Consider the following 11,178-nt stretch of genomic DNA (forward strand, 5'->3'; position numbering starts at 1 on the left):
AACTTATCGTAGCCGAGCTGTTATTACAATCCGTCAATTTTCTTAGGGACGGGATTTTTAACATCAAATAGAATAAACAAAGTCTGGTAATCAAATTAATTGTTGTCTTCATTATTTGAAAAATTGTAATGACAGTGGAGCTGCGGCGGCATTCGAAACGCACGTAGGTACGACCTAACAGACATTTTCCATTACAGGCAAGGGCTACACAAGGATCTGCCGCCCTGAGCTTCGCAATGTTTAGGGTCGCCCCTGCCAGAGGGCTTGTGGAATAATTTCTCCGTGCACCTTGACCCGATTTACTTTTACGAGAGAAAATTTGAGTGGCTGTTGTGATTGTTTGATGTACAACTTCGGATTTAACTCGCAAACGGGAATTTAAAACGGAGCAATTTTCTTGGAGTATATCTTCCGTAAACATAATAACTGAAAGTACACATTTTAAAAATTTATTTTGAAAAATGTAAAGAAATTCGGAATACAAAAGTAAATTTATGAGGCTCAGCTGTTGATGTTCAAAACGCATTTGAGCATGAAACAAATGAATGATATAATATAATTCACAAGACCTCAGGATAAAACTTAAACATAGAAAAATTCAGCATTTTCCTTGTAATTCAAAACAAATATGTTTATGTCCAGAGAATGTTGTCCATTTGCTGCCTCCATCCAGCACTTGGCGTTTCTCAGCAAAGTTCCTCCAAACAGCAGCAAACCTACGTGAAACTTACTGGAAACTTAACGAATCAACTAAGAATTTGTTGAACTCTATCCAACTTACAGCCAGATTTCAATTTAAAGACCCGGATCACTATCAAGTTTACAAACTAATAGCAACAAAAACTATAACATTTGCATTAGAAGCGGCGAACGAGACTCAAGAAAGTTAAGGACATTTTTTAAATCTGAAAATTATATATAAGAAATATTGAAATTTGTAAAGGTGAAAGTTGAAAGAATAAAAAATTTCAATAAAAGATCAAAAGACAAAATAAAAGAAATTAAACTGAATGATGATGGAAATATTCTTCATTAATTTGATTGACACATTCGTGCCAAGTATGATACCGCAAATGAACCGGTGTAAGGTTGAGAGTAAGCAAATATTTTGAAACTCGCAATGTTGATCATTAATCAAACTTCCGACAAAAAGTGTAGCGTGAAAATTAAATAAGAAATGTTCTGACAATTTTGTTAGTAACTGTATATAATTATGACTTCCAATGTTCGACATTCAGAGACTTAATTTTGATCTTAAAGATGTATATCTGGATTAAAGGCCAATTATCTAACTTTTTACTGAAAGAAAACAAGAATCATTGAGAACAACAACTGGTAACGCATTATATTTTTTAAATTAATTTTGTATGTATTCTGTATTAAAGGCCAATTATCTAAGTTTTTACTGAAAGAAAACAAGAATAATTGAGAACAACAACTGGTAACGCATTATATTTTTTAAATTAATTTTGTATCTATTCTGTATATGAATATAAATTGGATAACCAACAAATAAGATCGTGTTTCACGCTTTGATTTCACATAATATGACTGACAGTTTTGACACGTTCAAGACAGGGCAAGGCGTAAACATATGAACCCAAATCGATACGAACACGTCATCAGATAGGAAGGAATACTCTATTTTTAAAAGTTATATTTTGGTTAATTGTATTCAAAAGTATTCGCTAAATTCTCTGATTCTCCTAATGGTTATTTGTCTGTTCTTTATTATGTTATGTTTTTGATAGGAACAATCAAGTTCAAATAATAAATGTATTTCTTGATGTTTTGTATTCTTTGTCTTATTAACCTGAAAAGAAAACTTGAAATTCTATACATGTCTATACTTACCAAAGATTAACCATGCTACGATAAATATTTTAAAAAAAATCTCAATCAAGTCACGAATAGCATCACTTTGTGTGTCATTTAGCAGATTTTATCCTGTTTGGAGCTAGCTTTGTTTGTTGAGTCTGTCTAATTAGCGTTATCAAGTCACAGCCTCTAGAACGCCGACCAGCAAAATGATTCGACTAATTGGCACGTTGGCTTAAAACTTTTCAGAATGTACTTATTCGCAATGCACATAAATATGCATTGCACAAATGTATTTTAATTCCTAAATCAATATAAAACCTTAATTGTAAGGTTTTGTATTGATTTAGGGATTAACAAATAAATTTATTTATTTTAATAAATAGAAAATAATATATTAAATAATAAAATTAATTTAAGAGTGAATAACCACCAAAAATGAGCAATTGGGAAAAAATCGTAGAAATATTGAAAAATAACGAAACTTTGTGTACTTGTTTGTCTGCTTTGTAAGAAAGTTGAGAAGAATTTCCCAAGCTTTCTGTTGGATCTTAAAATATAAATACCTCAGTAGATATATCTTTTGTGACGATCTTCTAGCGATAAAAAACTCAGGACAGCGGCTAATTTGACTTGTATAGTGTCGGAGCCAAAGATAAAATGCTAGCAATTGAGAGATATATAAAAATATGAAGTTTGGACGGGTCTGACTGAAGTATGTATTTCGGAAAATTGTGCGAAGCGCTTATTCTGCGTCAAGTGGTCATTTTGCGCCAGAGCCGTTTAGACTTTTTGTATTCTAAATATAACTTGATAGCTCTCAAATTTCGATTTTGTATACGGCATAACAACTTGGAAATTATATTGATTATCATAATTACACCATACTAATTAATTAAACTATTTAAAAATCATAACAATGCAATTAGTGCAACTAAACTGGTGTTAAGTCTAATGGAATCTGACTTTGATCGCAGGTTCTTAGAACAGAAGCAGACTATTACATTATACGTGTTGGAAACCTAAACTCCAAATTGAATTAAGAAGTTGGGCTCGCATCGAATTATCTTGTCCGTAGCTTGTTCTCCTATTATCAAGTTATACAGCAAACACTAAGAAACAAAATAAAAAAAACCTCTTTTTGAATTGATTTGAGAACCTCATTTTTGTGTTTTGGAAGTAAGTGGAAAATACTACTAGATATTTCTTAATTTACGTTCATGGAGAAAAGTAATAAAAATGGCGTAAGTAGTCGTGAAAGTCATTTCAGATGCTTTTAGGCGACTGGAATAAAATCTGACACCAGTGTAAGCAATAACACACTCGATAAGATGATGATGGAGAAAAGGCTGCGGTGAAGTTTGATGCGCCGCTTCTTCTTCACCTGCGCTTGGGAAGTCAGCAGTAGACATAGTTTAAAGTAAATTTTTGTGATGTAATACTATTATTATAAAGAAGTGAAGCGTTTGTGAGTTTGTATGTTGTTGTATCCGAAACTACCGAACCGATTACAAAAATTATTTCACCATTGGAAAGGTGATTTTTAGGTAGAATATGAACATACGAATAAAGAACTTTTAATTTGTCCACATCACATCACATTCGTTCAAACACTTCTTTGTTCTAAGACTTCCTATACTCCTTAAAATGCTGTCCTTTAACGATAAAACTAGTAATTTCACCTGTCTTCCTACTATTTTCGTGCACTAAACCCTACTATTGCAGACTCAACGCGACGTCGTCTTTGGCTTCACTCCATATCGTATGTGGCATTATTTTTATTAGTTCCTTACTGAGCCCAGAGCGTTTTATGGACATTTAAATTTCAAGATGGCGAATGGTGCATTGTCTGTAGAAAATATTTTGCTGATATTGCTTTTCTGATTTATTCGAAACGTGAAACTGCTATTTCAACATATAGCTTAAAAATTTAAATATATCGAATTGAAAGAGTGATCAGAAACTGCTTAAATATATATTCAATTAAAATTATATTTTTTTAACAAGCCAAAATTAAAGAAATATGTTTTTGTGAAAACACATTTGCACAAATATATAACAAACAAATATATAACGACAAATTCAATTAGCAAAACCAAAGAAGTACCAAATATACCTTTTGACTATGTACATTATGTACTTTTATATATTATTAGCAAAAAAACATTGTAAGAAACAATAATGGTAAGCCCATCTGGCATGATAGGGATCAACACTGTTCAACTGAGTTTCTTTCCGCATTTCTTCTCAGCAGTGTCGTTCCGAAATGCCAGTAGTTTGTAGCTTGTGAGAAATAACTATAAATATAAAAATTGACGAGAAAAATTGCCTGTGAAGGTCTAATTTCTAAATAAATTATTTGAATTTGAATTTGAAGTGGATAACAAATAGAATATTAAGTTATTAATTAACGGTTGTCTACAAAGCCCCCTAAATAGTTTCCTTGTTAGTGAACCCGTCCCTACAAGATACGAACTTCGAATTCGATAATAGTTAACAAACATTGAATATACAGAATTGAAAATTTCTGTTCATTTATAATAACATCCATCCATATCATCTGTCCAAAGACATTTGTTTAAACTATGATGAGAACGGCGTAATACAATAATATATTATATATTATATATTATATATTATATATTATATATTATATATTATATATTATATATTATATATTATATATTATATATTATATATTATATATTATATATTATATATTATATATTATATATTATATATTATATATTATATATTATATATTATATATTATACATTATACATTATATATTATATATTATATATTATTCGATACTAGTTTTGGGCAGCTTCGCCTGCGTTTAGTACGTGTGTCTGTTCTTAAATTATTATATCTTGAGTTCTGAGCAACGTATCGCGATGGAACCTATACCAGTTTTAAAGTCAGACCTTCTGCTATACAACTGTAAACCACATCAAATTCCATACAGTAGTTTTTGCGTGACGCGTGAACAAACATACAGACAGAAAAAAAATCTACAAAAATTGTTTTGGCTGCTACTATTAGTCCCATAAAGATCCTCCATAATTATTTGTCTTTAACATCTCCTACACACATACAGCCCATTTACAGTTTAATTATGTGTATACTTATTTATTGAGTACTGTGCAATGGGTAAAAGTCAAATAACTATGTAACAAACAGAGACTTAACATGCCTAGAGCTAGGTAAGTACTTAACACAGAACGTCTATCACATATTCATCACAAGGAACAGAGGAAGATAAAAGATCTAACAGTCTAATCCCTTGAGACATAAAGGTCGAGCCGAGCTTAAAAATTGTGAAGATAAATGGAATTTGAACAAAACACAAAAGAAACTAGGAATCTCTGTGAGACACTCTTTCTGTCTGTCCTGTTACTACACCCAGAGGCTAAATTGAAAAATAAGCCGAGTATTTTGTTGGAAAGGCAAATAATTAAATTATTTATTTTTTTATACTTGATATTAAAACAAGGAAGCTTGTAGTATTAGCGTAATTGACTAAGTCATACCTATAACTTCGTGTTTGTCCGTGTATACCCAGATGACACGAATATAAAATAACGTATTCAAATTCAAATCATTTATTCAGAAATTAGACCTTCACATGCATTTTGCTCGTCAATTTTTATATTCATAGTTATTTCTCACAAGCTACAAACTACTGGCATTTCGGAACGACCACTGCTGAGAAGAAATGCCGAAACTCATTTGAACAGTGTTGGTCCCTATCATGCCAGATCGGCTTACCATTATTGTTATATAACTTTTAACAAGTATAACTTTTAGCGCTTCTAAACAGCTTAAAGCTTAATGCTTAAAGCTTAATGCTTAAAGCTTAATGCTTAAAGCTTAATGCTTTAAGCTGTTTAGAAGCGCTAAAAATGAATGAATATCAAATGTTGTGTAAAATCAGGTCATATTAATAGAAAACAGATTACTCTAAAGAATTAAAACTTACTTTAAAAAAAGTCATCTACTTTTTAAGTTTAGGGAAATCGGACTGAAACTTACAAATGGCAAATACTGTTAGAAAACACGTTGACATAAATACTAACCTGATAGACGTAGATAAACAAAGATCTGAAATAGGTACTAACGATTAGGAGATTAATAAACTTCTGGAAATCCTCCAGAATTAGAAATCTTAAGTCTAATCCTGGGATTATAGTTAAGACTTGCTAGCTAGTGGGAGTCACACCGTCACACAATCTCGCATTAGAGTTACCACACAAGGCGACAGATTCTCAAGTACGTATAATAATAATATTCTCTGTGGCAATAACAGAAAATATACACGGTCTATCTTTGCAAGAGATTTCAATAATATTTGCTAACATAAAATAAAATAGATTATGCTTTATTGCATACGTGTGTATGTTGTAAAATGTTTGTTGGGTGTGTACCCAACAAACATTTTACAGATATACAATACAAAGAAAACAGAGGTATCGTAACATCAATTTTCAATAATACCAAATCAATGCAATTTTCATTTAGCATTAGCGTATCAACCTTCCACATTCTTTCTTTACTTTCTGCATAAATTACGCCCCATCTCCCTTGTCAATGTTACTTAGTCGGAACAACTAAAAAGATATTCCTTGGATGAAGAATGATTGTTTCAGTCGGGGTGGAAAGACAGGTTTATCAGAGGCAATTAGTAAAAATACTAAGGGTGGCAACATACGCCATTTTGTCTAAACGTCGGCGACACACCGGTTAAAATCAACATCAAAGTTGACGGTGTAACCCACCCTAAGATGGTATATAAAATAATACATATTGGTCGAAATTCAAAATCAAACTACGTTTAGTTGAAAATAGGGAACCGTTTCGTTAGTATGCAAAACACAAAGCTTCGCAAGCGGGTCATTGCATATGTAGCCTTTTGAATGAGCTGTAATAGGTATTGTTGTTAGTTCTGAATAGGGCAGGTGGAACTTTACGGGCAATAGTTTTATTTGAACAGATGTTCCCAGTTCGCGGAGTTAGCTGGACATAGTTCCGTATTTATTTGTACAGTTTTTTAATACTCAACGTTATTAATTTTTTTAATAGTATTATTTCCAGTTATATCCTATAATATAGTATGCTTATCCTATAGTATATTATTCCTGTATAACTTCTAAAAACAATTAAACAACTGTTACTAATTACATATATTTCACACAACTAGTTACATCACAAAATAGGTATCCATCTCCTTCAACATAGTACATTGCGTGGTGATCCGCCGAATCTTGTTAATACCTGTTGTACTTTAGAGTAAATTATAATCTTAATACAATAGTATTCGAGAATGCAAACTGTCTATTTACCTTGTTAGTCTGTGGATTTTTTTTGACTGTTCCGTTCCCGGGTATACGTCCTGCTTTTATATTGCAAATTGTTATTAGTTTAGTACTGTATTTAAAATAAAGAAAACTAGTGTCTCAGAAGTATAATTTTTTTTTATTTCAACAATACCTAAACAGAATAATATCTACATGCGATAAAGCAAAATATGAATAATTAAATCGTTATTTTTATGATTAACCATTTGATTTGAAACAAATTTTAATAAGCCCTTATAAATAAAACTCTGACGAAATATGTATACCATTTTTATTTTCAAAAGAAATATATAAAAAGTTTTTGAACGATATTCAAAGTACGAAAGCATCATCATGAAAAACTTTAACGTGACCGCAACAATTTGATTTAAGATGAAAGAAAAAAAATAAAAAGTCCCAGAGAACAATACCATCGGAGCAATTTGTTTTTCCTTTGTTGAAATGTTTTTAGTTTGAACGCTTTAAAATGCTGTGAAATGAGATCAGATAAAAATAAAAGTTTTTCATTCATTTGCCTAAGCCGGCCGTAACATTTTTCTTTGTCTTCTTTACGTTACCTATATATTTTATCTCTTATTGTATATTCATTTCAATATAGAAATATGTTATTTGAATAAAATTCTTGAGAATTGTATTGTTGCCTATGAGCTGCCATGGCTATATCCCTTAATCGTCACGTACACCCACGGGTTACATGCTTAAAAATCGTTATGCCATAATACACTATGCTATATAACATTATGGCTTAAATTTTTTTAGATAGAGAGAGACCTATATTTCTTGTGGCGTAATTTCCAAACTTTACTTCCATCGTAAGAAAACATTCTTACGTCTATGTTCTTGGTCTTAACATTGTTTATACTTCACGTCGGTGCTCTCGTTCGTCGTATTCGGTTCGAGATTCGGCATTCATATGCAAATTTATCTGCAGCGGGTAAAGCTACGCTGCACCACACTGCATGTCATTCTCAGATGTTTTCAGCTATAGCATTTTTGGAATAAAATACAATATTGGATTTATATTCTACTAAGTTTTTGTGCGCAGCTTCGCCTCGTGAATTTCTCTGCGCAATCAATGAACAGACACGATTTTCTTACAAACTTTCACTCCCCATTATAGTTAACTGTGGGCTGCTTATTGAAAAAATAAAAGTAGCCTATGTTTGAAAGGAGGTCTTTGACTACATGCATGCCTAATTTAATTCGTTAAGAAAGCAAATTGTGATGCAAAAATGCAACGAATAACAAATTGACAACACTCAACGGTACAGACTAAACTCTTCTATAGTGAGACCAATGGACACAAATACAGAAGCAAGCATATCACACCCAGAACCGCATACAAATATCTGTGATCATAAGAAATCAGAAGACGTGGTAATGACCACGCCACGGAGATCATCAAAAAATGTGAATAAATCGTGTTCTTAATCTTATTGTGTCCTTCTTAATTTCTAAAACTGAACTTCTTAATTTTTAAAAATGAATTCCTTTTTTAGAAGCCTTAAGTCTAATCTTTTTTTTTATGGTTTTATGTTTTTGCCACACATTGTGATATAATACAACAAGTAGAACATATTTTCCCGATAGAATCGCGAGACTGTTCGCTTTCATGAGCTAACAACAAGCTGAATGTTTTAAATTGCTCTCCTGGCCGCCGTTCGTAACCGGTATCTAGACGGCGAGCACGGCACAGTACAGCCTTGAACACGATGTCTCCTTGTTCTGTGTTGTATTCGTATGCACTTGTGAGAATACAAACACGTCGAGTTTATTATGCTGAGACTGTGCTTTTGATTAAACTAGCTTTTGACCGCGGCTTCGCCTACGTGAATTTCCCACGGGAACAACTCTCGGCCTGCGGTAGTGATTAATTAACATTGGGATTGATCGGTAAAACATGCGACATCAACAGCCGTTCATCATCATATCGAGTGTGTTATCGCTACCACTGGTGACAGATTTTATTCAAGTTGCCTACAGGCATCTGACGTGAGTTTTACGACTACTACCGCCATCTAGTGCCAGGTAAACGCATACACAGTAGTGAACTGAACTGTCCACCAGTGTGCAGGTTTTCTCGCGATGTTTTCCTTCACCGGAAGCAAGTGGTGGTCTATGAAAACTACTATAGATGAGTCGGATTGGTATACAAACTCATATGGCACAAGCATATGAACGTGAGATCTTTCGATCCACAGGCGGGCGACGTAACCATTACACCACCACCGCTTCCGTTTAAACGTCCCCCGTCAACTGCTGGGGAACTGGCCTACCTTATTGATGGATAAGGAGTATCTACGTGGTATTTTAGAGGACACTACGTGGAACAGTCGACAAATTGACATAATATGCCATGGTTTGGGGATGAGGTACCACATTGGCAATCAGTATTAGCCCAACGTCAAATTTAGTCTAGTCGAATTTTAATAGTAGTGAAACGACTTTGAAAGGAATCTTATGATTAAATGTATAATTAAATAAAAAAAAAGAACAGTTAACTATGTACTTTAAATTGCTCTCAACAACTGCATAAAGTATTCATGTAACATATTTCTCTATGTGAAACTTGATAACACAGTGCTTTGTTCGCATTACGTACGAATTAGTTAACTTAGCTCCACTTGTGCACTTAATGTATTCAAGTTTTGACAAATATTACGAGTACGTGCATTTATAATGACATAGTACCATTAATTTCGTAGAACTACATAGTCAGGGGTGGTGGTGTAATGTTTTAGAAGCCCGCATGTGGATCGAAAAGTCCCAGGTTCGATATTTTTTTATAACTACCTAGCTATAAAATAGGAAATTCTGCTAACGTTAAGTTTTCACCTGATCTCGTTGAAATTGTAGTGGAAATAAGAACTACTTTTGAGCTGCCATTTTGAATTAACATTATCAGGTCGTCCCACTATCTCTTCTGATGTCTGCCTATACGCATAGGAACTTATTTTTCGATAATTCTTAAGACTTTTTTTGTGACATGAAAATAAATAAATATTTAATTGAAGAACAGATAAATATTAAATTTACATCTTAAGTTATTATATGTAAAGATTATGTGAAAAGTGAATTTATATTTTATCTATAGTTTAAGTCTGTCTATGATACAAAACCGTACTACTGACGGCACGGCTAACCATTTTATAATTACACTGAACACTTGTATTTCCATTAAAAAGGTCTTCCTTATGATTCAGGACAAGAGGACACCAAAGTAGAATTATTAACAAAAAAGCTTGTCTACGTCAAAACCTTATTAAACAAAGCTCTCATTAACAACAGTTCTTATGTTCGCGTCAAGAATAATTAGTTTTGTTGCGGGGTTTTCTTCCAGTTTAATTTTTAAACTGCGACAAAAAATAACGTTCTATAAACACATGTAGATATTATCTACTAAAATAGAAATGTAAAAGGAATATAGGATCTTGATCGCATAAACACTTGTGAAATTATTAATTCTGTATATCGGTAATATTTCAGCAGATATATTCATCAATTAGAGGGATCATCAGACGATGAAGGATAAATATATGCCACTGATTTGCCCGGGTCTTGGATGTTTATCTATATATGAATTTGTTATAAAATATAGTATCGTTGAGTTAGTATCCCATAACACAAGTCTCGAACTTACTTTGGGGCCAGCTCAATCTGTGTGATTTGTCCTTATATATTCATTTATTATTTATCTGTTATTTCAGTGGAATATAAAATCACGTGATTTCCAAAGAATTGCATGGAATAACAATTAATATAAAGACATCAACGACAAAAGTGAATCAATATTTAAGTTTCCTAATAACTCGTTATTATTATAAACCTATCCTATTCAATGACCACCCAACAATTAAACAAATCTGCTCTTGTGTTCCCTTAACAAATACTGATTAATTCAATACGTTAATATTTCTCCAGGTACATCGTTACTACGATGGTAATATTTGACGAATACACGACACAGTTCCACATAAAACGCTACAGGCAAAGTTTGATGAA

The 11,178-nt window shown here is 32.5% G+C and overlaps 1 protein-coding gene across 5 annotated transcripts in view; it reads right to left on the reverse strand.

Moving 5' to 3' along the window:
- Positions 1–11,178, reverse strand: part of CASK — a 213,041-nt gene that overhangs the window by 131,626 nt on the left and 70,237 nt on the right. The gene's annotated exons all lie outside the window — the stretch shown is intronic.

Source organism: Plodia interpunctella, chromosome 9 (genome assembly GCF_027563975.2).
Source record: "Plodia interpunctella isolate USDA-ARS_2022_Savannah chromosome 9, ilPloInte3.2, whole genome shotgun sequence".
Taxonomy (NCBI): domain Eukaryota; kingdom Metazoa; phylum Arthropoda; class Insecta; order Lepidoptera; family Pyralidae; genus Plodia; species Plodia interpunctella.